Source organism: Ursus arctos, unplaced genomic scaffold (assembly GCF_023065955.2).
Source record: "Ursus arctos isolate Adak ecotype North America unplaced genomic scaffold, UrsArc2.0 scaffold_19, whole genome shotgun sequence".
NCBI classification, from domain to species: Eukaryota; Metazoa; Chordata; class Mammalia; order Carnivora; family Ursidae; genus Ursus; species Ursus arctos.
In genome coordinates this window covers 33056599-33076477 of record NW_026622863.1, presented here as the reverse complement: position 1 = coordinate 33076477, position 19879 = coordinate 33056599, and the positions used below count along the sequence as shown (strand labels likewise).

The following is a 19879-nucleotide window of genomic DNA, read 5'->3' as shown; positions in this document are numbered from 1 at the left end:
AATGCTTCTGTATGGGAGATTTGTCTCTTCTCCCTAATTTATCTAATTTTGTAATCACTAATTTATATGATTAGACACATGGATATTTTATAATTTGGGTTATAAGTCATTATTTGTTTTGTTTGCTCAAATTGTTCCAGTTTTGGTCACTGGGTGCTCTTTCAGATTGGCTCCTTTGGTATGCTTCCACTCCACCTCACCCCCCACCACCCTCCCCCTTAATTTGGTGGTCACTTTTTAACTTTTTGGCACTCAAAAAGCATCAGCTCCAGGTTCATTTTGTATATTCCGTGCCTTGACCCCAGAATCAGCCATTTCTCCAAGGAGTCCTTGTTCCTTTATTGGAGAATGATATCAGAACTAGGATCTGAACCCTAGGCACTATTAATCTGCTTTTTCATTTTGCTTAGCTCAAAATAGTTTCACTTTTTTTAGATGCCTCAGCTGGTCTTCATTCAATAAATATGTATTGAATGCCAAGCTCTCTACTTGGGTTTGTGTTTTTAGTTATTTAAAACTTGCTCTAAATAGAGTTTCACTTTTTTACATGTAGTAATTAGAAATCCATTCACAGTTTAATGTTACTTTAGTAAAAGATTATAATTAAATTAGAGATAGGGTTGTACAATTATTGTTTGTAGTACTAAAATCAATCTCTTTATTTTACAAACTCCTTCATTTCATTGCTAATTTTAAAAGCAAATTATTATTGGGAGCAAACATTTGGATGAATATTGATTAGAGTCACTAAATGCTCATCAAATAATTTTTCAGTGTCCACGTGGAAAATGTCAAATATACACAAAAATAGAGGATTATACTGAACTCCTAAGGACTTATTAGCCAGCCTCCACAATTTGAACTCATGGCCAGTCTTAATTCATCTGAACTTGACATTTTTTTTTCTGGATTAGCAAATCATTTTCAAACTTGAAATAGATGTCACTGCTTTTTTTTTTTTTTTTTTGTGACTCAGACACGCATAGTGGAAGAAGCTTAAATATGTGCTAAGGAACATTTCACAGTTGCCCTTTTCAAGAGCCAATCGGTGACTAATTGTCATCAAAAGATTGATGTTCCAACACATTAGAAGCTTGTGCATGAAATGACACCAGGAATGTTTTGGGCAAAGGAGAACTTGAAAAAATGGGGGTTCACTCACCTGGACCATAGAACTCTGATACTCACTCCTCTTGAATAGCAGGGCATGTGCTTGTCACAAAAGCATCCCACTCTCATGGGACTGGCAGGCTTTCAGGAGAAGAATTTGCCACGTATTTTCCAATTCTGCCTGGGTTCAGGTTTCTCAGGTCGGTCAAACACACCCATTCCCAGAATTTCTTGTGCACTGCTGGAACTTCAGACATAGTTTAGGGCACAGTGACTGAGGAGAGTTCCTAAATGCAAAAATGAGAATTCGACATTTGTGGGCTGAGATTTGTGGAGAGTAGGATGAGATTTGTTGACTCAGTCATTCAATAAGTGTTTCTTGGGCATCTGTTGTGGGCCAGGGGTGATGCTGGGGACACGGTGGTGAACAAGACACACTTAGACCCTGCTACATGGGGTGTGCCATCCAGAACTGAAAGGGGACAATCCCCACAAATCATTGATCGCCCGTTACAATCATGACAGGTGTTGTAAGGGATAGAAAAAAAGCGCTAAAAATGCAGGGTCCCTGGTGTAAGGTGTCAGGGAAGATGTTATAAGGAAGTGACTAGAAGTTGGTGAGGCATGTATGAGTGTGTGTGTATGGGAATTGGGAATATTCAAGCCCCCTATATCCCCAACATAGTAAGTTAATGTATTTACCTAACTTATTTAAGCCCCATTCAACCCGTATCCAGAGGGAGAATACCCACCTCCAGAGGCTCTGCAGTGGCCAAGAGCTGAACATGTCCAAGGAACTGCTAGAAGGTAGCACACCTGGAGTTGTGGGACAGAGTGGGACAGGCAGGTGGACTCCAGACTATGGCTAATGCTATGGGCTCTGATAAGAAACCTGGATTTAATCCCTAAGGCAGTGGGAAACCACCCAAGTGTTTTAGGACAAGGCCTTTCCGAGTCGGCCACTGTGTGGCAAGGGCACTGGGAGGGGGTCAAGGCTGGAAGTAGGAAGACCATGCGGGAGGCTGCAGTAAAGGTCTAGGTGAGAGATTTGGGACTCAGTGATGCAGAGAAGTGGGTATATTTGAGATCTAATTCATGGAGGTTTTTTTTTAGTGTAGTGGCTTTCAGACTTTTTGACTGTGACCTACCAAAAGCAATTTGCACCATGAGCTCAGCGCACACATGTGTATGTATGTATATGTATGCGAAACAAAAGCTTACTCATAAAACAACACCCTTTACTTCAGGCAGGACACACATACGTTTCATGCCGTGTGCATGTCCATGTGCTTGAGGTGGATGGAATGTCTTATGGGATTTTATGAACCTTACTAACGAATCAGGATCTTTGTCTTAAATGAGGGGGGATATCTCTAGAGGTTTAAGACAGTTATATTCTTCGAGGGGCGCCTGGGTGGCACAGCAGTTAAGCGTCTGCCTTCGGCTCAGGGCGTGATCCCGGCGTTCTGGGATCGAGCCCCACATCAGGCTCCTCCGCCATGAGCCTGCTTCTTCCTCTCCCACTCCCCCTGCTTGTGTTCCCTCTCTCTCTGGCTGTCTCTATCTCTGTCAAATAAATAAATAAAAATTAAAAAAAAAAAGATATATTCTTCGAGAGAAGGAACCCTAATAGCATGGATAAAAGAGCCCTGTGAAGGGAATACCAAGACATAAGGAATTTCTCTGAGTCCGCTCATCCTCCCTTACTTCTTTGTTTCTGGCAGGGGTCAGCACACTTATTATGTAAAACGCCAGAGAGTGAATATTTTTAACTTTACAGGCCACTCATTCTTTGTCCACTGCTCAGATCTGCCCTTGTGATGGCAAAGTAACTGCATATAGATAATATGTAAAAAAAAAAAAAATTGGCATGACTGTGTTATCAATAAAACTTTATTTACACAAACAGGCAGTGGGCCACATTTGCAGGCTGTAGTTTGCCGACCCTTGCCATGAGGAACAGAGGGGAATCACTTGTAGGATCAACAATAAAAGAGGAGGACTTATGTGGATAAAATCAGGGTGCCCGCGGAGGAGGGCTGTCCCACCTGATCCTCCGAGGGGATCACAGCGTCTGGAGTATGGTGGTTCCTCCCAAGGGAGGCCCAATGAGGCCAGGGTGCATTCTGACATTCAAGGTTAGCATTTGGTGAGTCCGGGGTTCAGGAGGAGTTGGACTTAAGGTCCTTACTTAGAGACGTCCCATCTCCCAGCCTCAGATTCAGCCACAGACAGGATGCAAACTGTAAATTGGATGTTTGGCTCAGTTCCTGAGGGCTCTCGGGCCAAAGCTGGGCTTGATACCAGGCCAAGGGTTAATTAATACAACCCTTGTGGGCAAAGCTCCCTACTGTTGGGACCATGCACCAGGAATGTAGCCTTTTGGCTGGGAGAAGAAGCACCTAAGAGGAGACAACTTGAGATGGCTCTTGGGGTTGCTTTTCTTCTCTCCAGAAATGCCCAGACCTTCACTGTGCATCTAAATGCACCTAGAGGCAAACGGTAAGCCTGAGCATGTGCTTGAAACAAGTACCGTGACACATGGCGCTGTAGAGGGTAGGTATACAGCACTCCTGCTCACCTTGGCAGGTGAGAGGCCTTTGCCCTGCAGCAGGAGGGGGTCATGGCACCTGGGCCCCTTCGTGCCTTTGCCGTCTCCCTCTGCTGCACTTATAGAAACCCTCCTGACCTTCCAAGGGCCAAGTCCAGAGTGCTTCTCTCTGTAGAAATTGGCTTTTCTGGTGAAGAATAAATTTTCCTCTGTGGACTTCCTCAGCCCTTAGTATGCGGAAAAGGTGGCCTGGATGATGATGACTAGGGTACCAGTCTGCTTCCTGGAGTGGGTTATAAACTCTTGGAGTGCATGGTCTGTGGCCCATCTACCCTTGTATTCTGTCTCCTAGCCCTGTATGCAGTAGGAACACGATATATTGGAGAGCCAAGATCGTGTTTTGGAAAAGGCGTAGGTTTTGGGGGGGAGGGGTCCACCAGTGACTTCCTCTATATCCTTGAGCAAGTAATTGGACTTCTTTGAATTTCAGTTTCCTCATGTGCAAAACAGGCCTAATAAAACCAGTATTAGGTATGTTCAGAGGATGACAGACAAAATATATATGAAGCGTGCATACACATTCTACTGTTGATAGCTTTGCTACTGTTGACCTGTTAGAGTGTCTCAGCAAAAGGAGCTGGAGCGCTTAGGGGATCTGGCTGAGTTCCTGGGTAAACTCTGAGCGTTCCGCACTGCTTTTCCTTTCATTGACTCTGAGACACCATTGGTCAGAAGGTGCTCTGTTATTTTATGTACCTCTAAACATTAGAATCACTTGGGGAGGTTTCACATCTCGATGCCCAGGCCGTATCTCAAACCAGTTACATCAGTGCTTTAGGGTTTGGGCATTGTTTTTCACTCATTCATCCATTTATCCGTTCATATCTTTCCTTATTTGTTTATATTTTATTGGTATTTTTAAAAAGGCCCCAGGTGGTGCCAATATGCAGCCAGGAACCTGTGCACTAAAAAAGAAAACTGCTGTCAATCATACGAGGACGCAGTGCTTCCTTATCACTGGGCACTTCTGTTTTAATTTGTTTATAGAGCTCTTTTAGAAGTTCCCTCAGCTCCTGAGGTGATCCGTAACCACTTGTTCATCAAGGAGGGTCTCTATGGGGATGTTGGCACAGCTGGCAGATACCAGAACCGGGCAGTGACCAGGATCTCTCCCTTGCCTTTCCTGGTGCCTGATCCAGGCACCAGGGGTACAGTGGGCCGGGGGGGGGGGGTGTGCTCCTGGACTCAGGTTCTGTGGGTGGTGGAAGGGTAGACAGCCACTTCCCCCAGCAGCCCCAGTGGAAGGACTTCCCTGCAGGGCAGCCTTTCTCTGCTCAGGCCTGCTCGTGCCTTGGCAAAGAGCTCAGGCTTCAGAGTCAGTTTGGGTTTGAATCCAGCCTCCAGGGCATGACTTTAGTCAGACCTCTTAATTTTTCTGAGCCTCAGTTTGCTCACATTCCCTAGGGGAACAAGAGCCGTGGTGGACCCAGAGGATTTCTGCAAGGAGTCAGTGAGTTCCCGCACGTGAAGCCTTTCCCAGGACCCCGCACACGGGGATGGCCAGCGAATGGCAGTGACTTGGGGGCTCCTTAGGGCTCTTTCCTTAGGGCTCTTGTCCTGTGGGCGCTGTTCTCATCGTGATCTGTTGCACTCCTTGCTTTGGCCGGGCACTGGGGACGCTGAGGAGGATGCCTCTAAATGCCTGGGAGCAGGTGACATTTTTCTGGGGTCTCAACGGAAACCTGTTTACTATGTTTAGAGTCTCTTCAGTATGAGCACGTCATCTTCTCTCTGTAGCCACTTCCTTATGATGATATGATGTGGGTTCTCTCTGGTTATTTTAGTCTATTCTCTTATTTAAGATAAGTTACCCCGGTGGTGACTCTAAAGAAAGCCTTTAAGCAACCACACATGCTCAATTTCTGAAGCGGTTGGGTTCTCAGGGTTTAATTTTAACACAGAAACAGTATTGCGAGTATTGCAAGCCCCACCGATGTGGTCACTCACTAATGTGTGTGTAGCTGCAGCCGACCCTCATTTGTACGTCGGTCCAGGAGGAAAATGCCTCCTGGGTCCCTGGTTGAAGTGCTCGGGACAGGCATTCCGGGTAGCAGCAAGTCTTTCAGAAGCCACACTGAGGGCACAAGCGGATAGTTCCTGGCGCCGTGCCCTCAACGTTGAAAGACTGTCAGCAGAGCACCGCGTTCCTTGCTCTTTAGAAGAGCGCACACTCATCGCCAGAGTATTTCCTGTAGGGATCAAATGGAAATGACAACAAGGTTCGTTGGAGGCATTTCTGTGTGGGGGATGTTTTTGCACTGCCTGGTCATTGGGCCCTGAGTGGTGACTGTTCACCAACATGGCAGGAATCCGCATCAAATCTGCACAGGCAAACCTGGTCCCTGTTTTTTGTCTCCTTGCTTCATGGGTTTCCTGGCATTTAGGGTTCCAGTGACAGTCCGTGGTTTCCGGGATCCAGCGTGGATCGGGGTCCACAGGGAGGAAAGCGGTAAGGGGAAGTGGAGGTGTGCTCCCCGAACCAGATGAGTGGGCTCATCTTCTTGGTCTGCGTGCATATCGTCTAGTCCCAGGGCCCGGAGAAGCCCCAATTCCCTCTCTTCCCACTCTCCTTTCTGACCTGCCTATTTCTGCCTAAATGTTGTTTTGCTCTGTAATTAAAGGCTGGTAGCTTTAGAATATTGAGGCATGGGAGAAGGGGACCCTGTTGGGAAATGATCCAACACAGGGAATATTGATGATGCTTTTGAAGCTCCCCTGAATTAATGGGACTTTAGATGCAGAAATGCTGGAGGAGGGCCGGGGTGGAAAGAAGGCGAGCAAGGCAGACCTTGGTTTCCCCTCGGGCTGATTCTGTTGTCGTAATCTCTGCACAGACAGACACAAGCTGTGAGCAAGGTGCTTCCTGTCCTCCATGGCTGCACAGTGTGAAGCTCGTTGGGGACGTCCTCCTTGTTTCCTGTCACTGTGTCTAGCCTCCTAGGAGAGACGGCTGCATGTAGAGCTTCAGAATTTGGATCCCAGGTGACCTTGTTTTCTGCCAGGCAGCTTGGGGTACAGATACTTGTTTGTCTCAGTTTTGAGCTGCTGGCTGGTCCCCATGTTGGAAAAGCAGGAACTGCCCACAGAGTTAAAAACAATGCAGTGATTCTCAAAAATTACTGCACGGCCGTGACTAGTGAGTGGTCTTGTTAAAATGAAGACTCATAGACCCTATTCCTAGATGGTGATGCATAAAATTAAACTGATGATCATGATAATCTTGGCTTGTGTTGAATCCCTGTTATGTGCTGAGTATAGTCATTTCATATAGCAGCCTGTGAGTCAGTCCTGTTCCGGGGCCCAGTTACAGATGGAGAAACTGAGGCCCTGAGAAGTTAGATGACTTATTCAAGGCCACACAGCCTGCCACTCCTAAACCTCCTTTAGCAGGTCTGGGACAGGGCCTTGGAATTTGCATTTTTATAGTTACTCCCAGTGGGTCCCCAGACTCTGGCTTGAGAGACATTACCCTGAACTTCAACCTTATGGGGTTGCAAGGACTGTGTCTGTCTTATTTAAGGCTCTATCTCCAGGGCCTGGCCTGGGCCAGGTACATAACAGGTGCTCAATCACTGCTTTGCAAAGGAATTAAAGAGTGTTCTTCTCTTCCAAGGAGTTCCTTGGGAATCTCTGGGGCTCTTGCTCAGTTCTCTGGGAACATTTAAGTTGTCAAGCTCAGAACTTTGGTCATGTTGCCGAGAACAGCTCTGCCCAGCTTCTTGATTCTGCTCCTGGATCCCTGCATTGTTCCCTGACCCCAAGTCCTTGCCTCCTTTGTACCCCTCCCTGTGTCTCCAGATCCCGGGCCCTGCCTTGCTCTGGAGAGTACCTTTCTTTGAGACTGGCGTTCTGTCTCCACAAAGGCCTGGCTTCTGGGACCCTCTTACCTTGGCAGGTTTCCCCATGACACCTGCTGGACCACTGTTCTGGGTTCTCCATCCCACGACCCACCACCTACCATCTGCTGCTGAAGCCTTGGGCGTCAGGTGACACTGACCAGACTGGACTTCCTGCTCTAACAGCTGCATCTTTTCCTCATAGTGGCCAGTTCTCCTGAGCCTGGCCAATTCTACTCCAGACTGCCTTGCCTGAGAGTATAAGTCAACTCTGTCTATGATCATCAGGTGATATGCATCTTAGGCACTGGGGTGGGTAGGCTTGGGTTCAACTGCTGATTCATAAGCAAGCACTTCAACCCTCGACGCCTCCATTTCTGTATCTGTACCTAAGGTATGATGGTCCTAACCTCTTCATCAGTTAATTGATGTGATGAGTAAATGGAATTGTGCATTTCAGGTGCTTAGTGTCTCGGCAGCCATGAGGCTATCCCGGTTTTATCTATTATGTGACAGTTTCTTTCCATCCATCTTTAAACAAGTTGTGAGTTTTCTCGCAGATTATTTTGACAATTATTGTACATTAACATTTTATTTTAAATTCAGTCCCTCAATTTTGTGCAAAGACAGAACAAAACACCCACGTGTCACTCCCTATGCATTGGTATAGCAGTAAGAGCATGGGCTTGGGGGGACAGTCTTGGGTTTCATTACTGGCTCAGCCCTGTGACCAGCTCGCCCTCATCTGAGCCTCAGGTGCTACATTTGTAAAGGGGGGTTAATCACCTTTCCTGGGTTTGTCAGGGTGATACGGTGACAGTGCTTGGGAAAACAGCCAACCTGCACCAGACAACAGAGGCACACTGCCTGTGTAGGGAGAGCTGGGCACCTTTGGCACCTCTCTAGAGTACCTCTTAGCATTGCGTGGCCTTTCCAATGAGAAACCTAATAAAGAAAGACCTGCTGAATGCTCCCCTCTTTTGCCTCCACAAACCACATGGGAGAACTGTTCTAAGAGCCATGTCACATTTTGCAAGTCAGGGAATTTCTGATATTTTCTTGAAATTACCACCCTGACCCATCCCACGTTCACTTGCATGCCCTGTTCTTTGCACTTTTGCAGTTAATTAATCATTTATCTTAATTATCAATTTCCCGTCTGTCTTCTACTTATCCTGGCTAGCCCCAGGGTCAGGTCTCATCTGTCCACTTTCCTGCTCCATGTCCCCAGCAGGTCTCATGAATACTTGTTGCCTCCTGACAGTGGGGGAGACCTGAGAAGGGATCTGGGTCAATCTCCGATTTGCCATGGGGGTTTTCTCTTTATGGCTCCGGGGTGGGGGGCAAACAGCCTTCTTTTTTTTTTTTTTAAGATTTGATTTATTTATTCAACAGAGATAGAGACAGCCAGCGAGAGAGGGAACACAAGCAGGGGGAGTGGGAGAGGAAGAAGCAGGCTCATAGCAGAAGAGCCTTATGTGGGGCTCGATCCCATAACGCTGGGATCACGCCCTGAGCCGAAGGCAGACGCTTAACCGCTGTGCCACCCAGGCGCCCCCAAACAGCCTTCTTTGATGCCACCTTGGTAGAATCTTGGAAGGAGGGCTGGAGGCTCTTGACTGCCCCAGCTCAGGCTACCTCTGTTTCCACTGACCTTCCTTTGAGGCAGTGGCTATGATCAATATTTTGTCATTAGGGTATCTTAGTGTAGTGCCACCAGGAAATCCAGTCCCCCCTGGATTGTAAGATGGAGCCTACCGAGAATAGTGAGGTGGGAAAGATAATTCGTCATGTTCAAGATCATAGAAGATGCACAAGGTATTCCAGGACTGTGGGTAACTCATGAAGGTGAAGCTGTTGGGTGTAAGCTCGATAGTAAGAATGGCTAACCGCCACATTTTGTGTCATCTGGACTATCTCCATCCATCCTTCCACCCAGTTACCCATTCATCTGTCTGTCTTCCACCAGTCTGTCTTCTCATCTATGCATCCATCTGTCCATCCATCCATCTATCTGATCATCCATTCATTTACCTTTTATCTGCCCATCCATCCATCCATCCATCCATCCATCCAACCATCCATCTGTCCATCTTTCATAAGATTTTGAGTATCTACTGTATATCAGAAACGATGCTAAGTACTGGCATATTAGGTGAGCAAAACACGGAGGTATACCCTAATCTTGTGACCCGTGGATGGGACATACAATAATCAAACAGTCCCTCTAAAGGATGCATACTTAATGAAGCAGTAAGTGCTTGAAACAAAGAACGTAAGAAGGAATCTTAGTGTGGGGAGCCACAGAGGAGGCTTCTCTCCCTGGAAGTGATTTTTGAGCTGAGATTAGAATAAGGAGCTAATAGTTCCTGAGTGCTTTTTGTGGGCTAGGCCCTGTGGCAATTATTTTTACCTATTTTACACATGTTAACTCTTTCATCCTCACAATGACCCCTTAAAGCAGCAACGATTATCATACCAGTGAGCAACTGAGACACAAAGATGCTTAGGCCTCTGCCCCTTAGGGCATAACTACAAGTCAGTGCCAGGGCTGGACTTTGAACCCAGGAAGTCCGGCTGAGAACCTACTTTTCCTTGGATCTAAGGAGTGGGTAGGAGTTAATTAGGGGAAGAGGTATAGGAGATAAAAGCACCCTCCAGGGCATCAGGGCCAGGCCCCGAGGTGAGGGTGGGGGGCATAGATGATTCCAGAAAGTGGCTGGAAAGTAGAGAGTGAGGAGGAGGTGGGAGGGTGAAGGGGCAGGAGATGTAGGTAGATGTAGATGCCAAACTGTGCAATGCCTTGTAGACCGTGTGAAGGATTTTGCACTTTTTCCTTTGAACACTGGGAAGCCACTGGAATTTTAAGCGGGAATGGGGGGTTGAGTGACATTAGATTTTTATTATGAAAAATACTCTCTCTGGAGACAGTGTGGAGAATGTGGAGAAGGCAGATGAGTTGGAATAGGGATTTCCGTTCGGAGGCTGCTCTGAGAGGCCATGGCCTGCCGTTGCCTGATGCCAGTGGAGAACCGTAAACGTCTTTGAGGGAAATGTAGGAGGTACAATAGCAGATGTTTGATGTGACACGTAGGTTGACAACCCTCTGGTTGTTAAGATAACTACTGTCCTTGGGTGGCTGGCTTAGTTGCAGCCTTGGTGGTGCTTGTGGTCTTCCAAAGCCATGGGTCACTGTTGACTGTGAAGGGCTTATGACTTAGGGCCCACAAGGATACCCGTATCCTCAGCCAGTGCCGAGATATAGAAATGTGTATGCTTTCAAGTCCCTCCTCCTTCGGGGCCAGAGCCAGACACAATGTTTCTTCCTCTCTTTGCTGCTCTGGTCCTCGCAGCCATAACTTCATGGCGTGGACCAGGGGCCCAGTTCTGTCTGTGCATTAAGGTTCAGTTATGCTTTCTTGGGTCTCCTCTCAGTTGCTCCTTCAGTTGAATAAGATGTGTCCACTCATATGCAGGAGCTTAACCACCCCCCCAGTGCCTATTGATGTTTCTAATTGGGGATTCTGTCTGATCCCGTGTGCCTTCAGGGGCCTCGAGTGTGTTCTGAGGCTCTGGCTCCCTCCCACTTGGCCGGATAGATTGAAACACCATGTTGGTGCTGCTCTTGGGAAGCTCCTGTCCACTCAAGGAGCTTCACAAATGCTCCCCTTTCATTTGATCTCTAAAAGTGGAGCTTTTGATTAAATGTGACGGTAGTCTATTTTTGGGCTCACCTTTCCCTGAGCAGCCTCAAGTGAGCCATAGAGTGAGTTGGATTGAGTATGAAACACAGAGATGGTGTTTCTTCTCAGGGTCCCCAGTTTAGCATCTGTGTGAGGCAGTTTGGGATTTTATGGAGCAGAACCGCCGGGAAGCAGAGAGAGCTGGTGTCAAGGATAGGGTAAATGACTTTATTGACGTGACCAGAACTTGTGGCCAAGTCTAAGCTAATGCACAAGACACAGAACAGATATATAAATGGTGGGCGACAAACCAGGTGGGCAGCAGCCTCTTGATTTTTCTATTTTATTGGTGTTGGATGGTAAGACCCTAAAAAGTATGTAAGGCTGTAGGAGGAAAGTGCCACCCATGCACTTTCAGGGTTACCAGGATAGAGGCTCAGCGTCAAGGCTCAAGCTGAGTGGTCTGGGTCTGGGGACAATGTTTCAGGTCCAGTGTTTCAGTTAACATTGCTGCAAAAGAAACCACCCCATCAATTAATTGTAAACCATTTTTATTTTAATGCTCCTGGATTCTGTGGGTCAGGGATTCAGGCAGGGAATGTGGGAATGGCTTGTCTCTCTTCCACAGTGTCTGGGGCTTCCCCTGGGAAGACCTGAAGCCTGGGGTGGCTTGATGGCTGGGGACTGGAATCATCTGGAAGCATTTTTACTTGCATGTGTGGTGGCTGATGCTGGCTGTTGGCTAGGACCTGAGTTGTGCTGTTAGCTAGAGCACCTATATGTGTTCTCTCCACCTGGGCTTGCTTGGGCTTCCTCACTTCACAGCTGCTGGGTTTTAAGAATGCGTGTGCCATGACAGCATGGTGGAAATGTATGCCACTTTATGATCTAGCCACAGAAGTCACACAGGGTCACTTCAGCAGACTCTTTGGATAGAGGCTGGATGGTGGAGCAAATGTCAAGGTCTCGGTCATCTCTAGATGACTCTTGATTATTTAACTGAAGCTAATCAAAGGTTCAGAGGGATATCTTGAGCTCTGGGCTAAGCCTCAATATCCGAATGGAACATCTTGAATAGTAACCCACGGCTGCTGCTACTGGGATCTAAGTGGCCATTTGATTTAATTTTTAAAAGATTGCCAGTCTTCTGAATGGTTGTCTACACATGGCAGATGCCACTCTGATTGAGTCACCTGGATTATTTCAGACTTTCCTCCACGTGCACTGTAGTCACAGCCCCTCTTCGCTTGTCTCAAAACGTCAACTAACTATTTATCCACCTATGTGTTCATCCATACATCCGCCCCCTCTTGCACACATCCACCTAGAGCTTAGGAAGTGCTTACTTCATGCCAGACACCCATGGGACATTACAAGCAGGAGGAGGAAGTGGAGAAGACAGAGCTCAGTAGATCACAGGCCATATCCTCCAGGCCTCACCTGCACTGTCTTAGAGAGATATTCTTGTTCAATAGGCGAGGCTGCCGGGGGCCATGGAGAGGCTCTTGTGTACAGCTAAATGCTTTATGAATGAAGCCACATCCACTGGACTGGGGTGTCAAAATCTTCCAGTATCTGTGTGGCCTCCTCCTCTTGGCCCTCTGTTAGGTAATGGCAGAACGTCCACCTATGCTATCAAGGAGGTCAGGCCCCTTTTGGGCTGGACTTTGTTGAGCTGGTGACACCCAATGGGTATCAAATTGATGAGTCAGCTGTGCATCCTACGTAAAATCAGATGGGGGGGAATAGATGTGTCTGATGGCAATTATTGCATTTTCTTTTAGCCATTCATTTTCTTTTCCTCTCAGAGCTGTGCCCTGCAGCTCAGGGCAACGTTACCATATGCACCTTTCAGGGTGGGGGCATTAAGATTTTCCATCCCGAGCACCGTGCTCGGCCCTACAGAGTCCTTCCTGCCTCCTTCTGGCCACCTACCTTCTCTCACATGGAGGGAGGTGCCCCTGCCCCCGTGCTGCTGCCCAGGGTGGGATCCTGCCTGCAAGTGTTCTGTTTTTTGCTGCTGTGACAAGGCAACAGGGAGGCACGAGGGGCTAGCTGATGTGTAGAGGAGCCCAGCAGCCAGCATCTTCACGATGCTGACGCATGAATCAGAGAGAAGTACAAGGGCAAATGAAGGACACCAGGCAGCAATAATTTACACCAGCAATTTCATGCAGACTCCAGGTGACCAAGTGGTTATTTTTGAGGGACTTTTTAGACATTTCTTTAAAACAGACACAAACTTAATTGCATTCAGTTGAATCACAACGAGCAGCGGTTGGATTTTTCTTTTTTTTTTTTTTTTAAGTGAGAAGAACATTTCTTAACCCTCTCCCTTTTGCCTCCCAGTCTCACCATCTCCCACACATAGGGGTGAAGCTGGTTGGCCTAAGCCAGTGTTCGTTGGATAATGGGTAATCAGGATCCTTTTGGGGTCTCTGTCCCTCAGTGCTGTATCAAGTGTGATCAGCCAGGGCATTGTGTTCCTTCTGGGGGCATTAGGCATGGGGTATAGCTTAGGAATAGAGGCAGTACAAGTGGCTCTTAAAAAAATTAAGCTTCATATTTACTGAGTATTTATTAAGCCCCTCTTAGAGCCAGGTGTGTTGCTTCTAAAAACATCTGTTCCACAGAACAGCCATGTGAGAGATATTGTTATACCTCCATTTCTAAAGAGGAATGGGAAGCTCAGAGAGGTAAAGTAATTTGCTGAGGGCACACAGCACATATCTTACATTAAATCCCATAGATGTTAGGATCCAAAGCTTGAGGGCTCTGTTCTACAGTACATTCCAGGTGTTCAGAGGAGGAGAGAGCTTTTTGGTATGGACAGGCTGACTCATGAAATGTTAATAATCACAGGACTTTCTGTTAAATATTCAAAGCAATTCCATCTTTGTCCCCTCTCAGGTGTACACACAGGCCTGTCTGCCCACCCCCAGCCCCCACACGCACTGTCCATGTCTGGTTCCCCGCATGAGACCTTGGGCTGATGAAGAGATTTTGACCCCAGTGGTTCAAGAATCGGGCTTCCTATTTTTCCGTTGGGTGATTCCTCCTGTGCTAAACATGAAAATGCCCCACTTCCTGTTGGCGTCTGTTTTGTCCAAAAAGTTGTCTTCACAGTAATAGCCCTGCTTGCATCAAACCTTCCCACCCGTTTCTCTCCCATTAACGCAGTCAATGTGCAAGCGTTGTGCAATTGCCCAGGCTTTCAACAAAACCCTTACTTTCTGTTGGTATGTTTTGCCCTGTGTGTTTGCATGTTGCAAAGGGACTATTGTTTCCATATTTACAGCAAGCAGCAGGGCTGCAAATTGGTTTTAGTGACATACTGAAGATAACCAGCTGTAATTCAGGATTCAGATTTGTACTGTTACAAAAATATGTATTCACGAAACTAAAATTTCAAATCACTTCCTTCACATCTTGAAATAAATAGTGCGTTGGGTATGTGATATGCAGCGAAGAACTATTTCTGATTTTTAGCAAACTGAAAATTAGCATATTCAAAACGCTTCTTGGTGACTTAGCTTTCTAAAAATTTAAGACACAACTCTGCTTGCGTGCGTGCGTGTGCAGGCATGTGAGCAAAATCATCGTCTTCCCAGTCTTTGTTTTCATACTATTAATCAGTTTACATACTTCTTTTCCCTCTTCGCTTAACAAACGATATATTCTGATCATTTACTATTTGGTTGTGTTGCCTTCCTAATAACAGTTTTTGGTGGCTTTACGCACACACACGCACACACAGATACACACTGGTGTCACAATGAACATCTTAATGCACACATCTCGTTTCCTTTTTCCTGTTGAATTATTGAATTATGCCCATAATCCTCATTGAATTATATTTACGTGGTCAAAAGATATGGGATTCCTTGGTCGAAAGACATGGTCATCACTTGGTAAATATTGCCAGATGATGGCTGGAAGGGTTGTACCAATTTATAATGCTGTGTATTTCCTTTGAAAATTAAATCAACCATGGAAGAACATTCTTCCACGTACAGTAAATTGTGCTGTCCTGTGACTTAGGTAGTCCTAAAAATCACTGTGCGGTCCAGAATCATGCAGTGAATAGCCCACAGGGGTCATGGGAAAAGTGGGGGTTAGGGCAGATAACTCAAAACCTTTGTTGGTGACACAGTAAAAAAAGAAGGGGGCAACAGTTTTGCATGTGTGAATTGCAGACGTGGCTGTGGGAAGGCCAAGAGCTCTTGAGTGACCGTGAGGAGGGGTGAGGCAGGTTGTCTGAGCTGCAGACGGAGTGGACAGTGGACACGGGGAGCTGTGTGAGCCCCTCGGGGGCTCTGTTCAGCTGGCTGTGGGTTTCTGCATCGCCCCGGTGTTTCTCGTGGACAAAAATCTGCGCAAGCACACGCAGGATTCACGTTATGCTCAAATTGCCCCTCATATGAATTGCGTTGGAACAAATTTGTGTTTTCAAAACAAGTTATAGCAGAACTCACTGTACCTTTTCTATTTGTTTTTCCTCTTGTTTGGCGACTTACGCTGCTATTCAATTTGCAAACGGGAGCTGTGTTGCCAGAAGAGCATTTTTATCTTTATATTTAACACTGAGAATGTAGGAAGGTAATTGCCTCATTTTGCTTTATAATAAATAAAGATGGCATCAATTTTACTTCATAATAAAGAGTCCATCATTACCTGATGCCTGTCTGCTCTGCCTTCATACTTTGGAACAGAAAACAATTTGAACTACAAAACGAATTCTAGTACTTTCCATTTATAAGTTAAGAAAAAGCCATTTATTTATTTATTTATTTATTTATTTATTTATTTATCTGTCAATCAAGGGAAGTGTGACTATCAGCTAATATTTCTCGATTGCCTCTTGGGTACAGTGATGCCCTTTACTGTCAAGGGACAGGTTGAGTTTTCTCCTGGACGGAAATCCTCTCTGAGCCTCATCCTCAAAATGGGTTGCTGTTGTCACCCTCACGGGAGAGTGGTGAGGCTGTCCCCTGATAAGGATGTGAGTCTCTCAGTTCCTCTCAGGCGAGTGAGAGTTTCCTTTTATCTGTCCATCCCATTCTGGATTTTCGATTGACCTGACATCCTCCTCAGCCTTCCCATGGGATAGCGGGGAGGGACGGGCACTGTCTTTGCCTCAGCATTGAGGAGCTTGGTCCTCTGAACCCTTCTGCTGGAAGAGGCACCATCTTTCTTGTGTTCTGGGTAACCGTAAGGTCATGTAGCCTCCCTCAGTACCTTACTGGAGAGAAAACACTTATGGTCCAAGAGACATCAACAATCTCTTACTGGAATTTGCCCAGTGAAGGGTGAGGAAACAATGTGCTTTATATTCTAACCCCCTTTAGGTACCACAGGCTTCCCATAAACTGCATTCCCCTAACTATGGGGCTGCCTCTGTGGAGTGCCGGACTTGGTCATTCTGTTACAAACAAGGATTGGGGTTTTTTTTTTTCATACAAACATGAATTCTTTTAAAAATTAAGAAAGTATTATGACTTCAGTATTGTGTCTGGACATCAGAATGTTGCCACTACAATGTTTGGAGTTTGGGGAGGCCAACCCGAGGAGGCTTTGTGTTCTGGCCTCTTTGAGGCTGCCTCCTTACTAGGGACATTTAAAACCCCATTCCTAGAGAGAGTAGCCCAGGCTGTCTAGAGTGTTCTACTGAAAAAATAATTTACTGAGTGCCTGTGTTTACTACATTATGTGCCGAGCACCTTGGGTTGGTCTGGGTGATTGGGGTGGGGACTGTGATTGATTAGCAATGTCTGGCACGGGTGAGGGGAGGTAAGAAAGGAAAGGAGGGAGTTAGTTGGTGAGTATCCAAAGAGCACTGCATGATGTATCTGACCGATTGGTAGGAAACAAACATTTTGCTCACCTCAGGTATATGAGTTTTTACGAGTCACCTTCATGTACGGTCCCCCCGACCACATGCACACATCTGTCACCTTGTGCAGCTCAGAGGGTTGCCCTGTGTGAGCTTTGAGTACAAGGTGCTGTGAGGGGCGCACACAGTGCTGTGCAGCTGGGTGGGGGTGGGGGCTACGCTTATGTGGCTGCAAGGTTTGATTCCAACACGTTGATTCCACAGGGTGAGGCTGTTACCCAAGGGTGGGCAAGGCTAGGTGTGGTTCTGGAAACAGAGGTCTGGGAGGCAGGACTCAGGGGAGCCCGTACCCAGGACCCCGGCATGGAGCAGACTCTGGCCCTCAGATTCCAGTTCTGGAAGAAGGCCTGGTCACTTCTCTCTCTCCTCGAGTCAGAGGATGATTCAGGGTAGCCAGAATTGTCCCTAGAGGACCCCACAGGAAGGCCCTATGGCCTGAGCCAGCACAGGCTGACCAGGAGGCCTGCTGTAGGACAGCTTGGTTGGCTGGGCATTGACCCGCAGGCACTGCTCTGCGCCAGTGAACATTAAGGGCAATCCACGGAACCGTGAGGACTCCAGCAGCTGCAGCCCAATCCTGGATCTGGGAAGGTAACAAGCCTAAGGCTCCCCATGATCTTTCGTTTATCAAACATTTATTGGCCACCTACTGTGTGACAAGCCTTAGGGTTCACAGTTGAAAGACATAGCCTCTACCAACAAGGAATTCACAATGTAGTTGGGGAGATAAATTAATTTTTAAAGCATAGCGCTATATACATACATTTTCTATGAATAAAAGGACCCTTTGTAAATAGAAAAGAATACAAAGAAGATAATTAACTTCCTCCTTTTTGGCCTAGGTATGTGCGTATGTGGGTAATGTACTCTCCATGTTTAATTCTATAAATAAGGTTTTATATTCATGTTCACATTTTCTTCTTGTCGAGGGTTATGTGTGTGATATGCTACGTGACCGAGCTGACTCTTTAATAAAATTTTGTATCATGGTGTATCAGTGGTAGACTTGTTGGCTGAGAATAAGTTTATCATGTCTCATGATTCAGTGGGTAGGCGGGATGTGCCTGTGCTCACCCTCTGGGCTCACTCGCGTAGCTGGGGTGGAGGGTCCAAGGGGGCCGCACCCACCCTTCTGGCATGCAGTGATGGCATGTGCCTGGGCACCTCGTGTCCTCTCACTCTTCAGTAGGCTCGGCCACCTTCTCCACGTGGTGGTCTCAGAGCAGTGAACCACGGAGGCAAAAGTAGAAGCCACAGTATGTCTTAAGGCTTATTTAGCATCTGGAGTCGAATGAAGTCACTTCCACCACATTCTGTTGGCGAAAGCAAGTCACGAGGCTAGTCCAGACTCAAGGGTTGGAAAATGGGCTCCACCCTTGATGGGAAGAGCGGCAAAGTCGCATTGCAAAGGGGGCACAGACACAGGAAGATTGATTCATTGAGAGCGATTCCAGGAACGACCTAGAATTCCTTGCAATTATGAAAAATCCTTGTTTTTCATTTCATGTTTCATCACTTTCCCACATCGTTAAAACCTATTTGCGGAGATAATTCTCAGGGCATGCATGTTTCCTTTTAACGTGGTAGTTAGATAGTTAGGTTTTAGTGCATTTCCGTGTAAGGCTGCAATAAACATGCATGATGCTTTGCCAAGTTTTTGGAGTCCTTGAGGAAATCTTGCTAGGTCAAAGCATAGGGACTGTTTAAGGCTCTTACTACATACGGTAAAATTCCCTTCTGAAAGTTGTCCACTTCACAGCGGTGCTTTCAGGAGCGCCCAGCTCACCTTCTCAGCATTACCCATTATTGATTTTCAGAGAAATCATTGTTCATTTGATGGCTTAAACACCAGAACCTCATTCTTGTTTTTGTTTATATTTCTTTGTTCTCTTATGAGATAAAATGTTTTTACATATTTAATAGCCATTTGTGTATTCTGTCTGTGAATAATTTCTTCCTGTCCTTTGCACATGTATGTTTTTCTCTTAATGATATTCCAGAGATCCTCGTGCAGTGATTAATGAAGTTTTGTCTGACATTTGTCTTGATTTTTTCCATTTTACTGTGCGCCATTTGATTGTGTTTCTGTTTATATACATTTTCCCCCCCTGAGTGATGTAGGTTATCTTTCAACTAAAAATCAGATGGCCATTTACCTGTTTTTCTACCCCCCCTTTGGATTTCATGGTTTTGTGTTGGGTGGTGTGTTTGTGTGCGTTTCAACTTGCTGACTCTTGAAGCCACCTGGATTTAATTTTTAAACAAACTACATACTCTGATCCCTCTATTGTGAAGATGGGTTTTCCACCCCATCCTTAATTGTTCCAATGCCACTTACTCAAGAATTCTTCCATTTGTCACTGATTTTTGATGCTACTTTTTTTTAAAGATAATTCCATTTACTCAGGGCTTTCTCTCTCGTTCAGCTGATTCTCGTCCCCCTGCCCCAATACGACACTGACAATGATCACAGCTTTATGTTGTGTTTTATTGCGTGGCAGTGCCTCCTCATTATCCTTCTTTTTCAAACCTTCTCAACTATTTTTCTTTAATTCTCCCAGAGGTACTTGAGAATCATTTTGTGCAGTTCTGAAAATGGGACCCATTGGGATTTTGATTGTAACTGCATTACATTTATCGATCAGCTTGTTGCAATCTGACACCTTTAATACATGAAGATTTTCCATCCAAACACGTCGTACGTACCGCTCCATTCATTTGAGCCTTTTAAAATACTTCTGCCGGA

General features: G+C 46.2%; 1 protein-coding gene across 1 annotated transcript in view; it reads left to right on the top strand.

Moving 5' to 3' along the window:
* The window catches only part of CDYL2 (chromodomain Y like 2), a 166830-nt gene that overhangs the window by 76225 nt on the left and 70726 nt on the right, over window positions 1-19879 (top strand). The gene's annotated exons all lie outside the window — the stretch shown is intronic.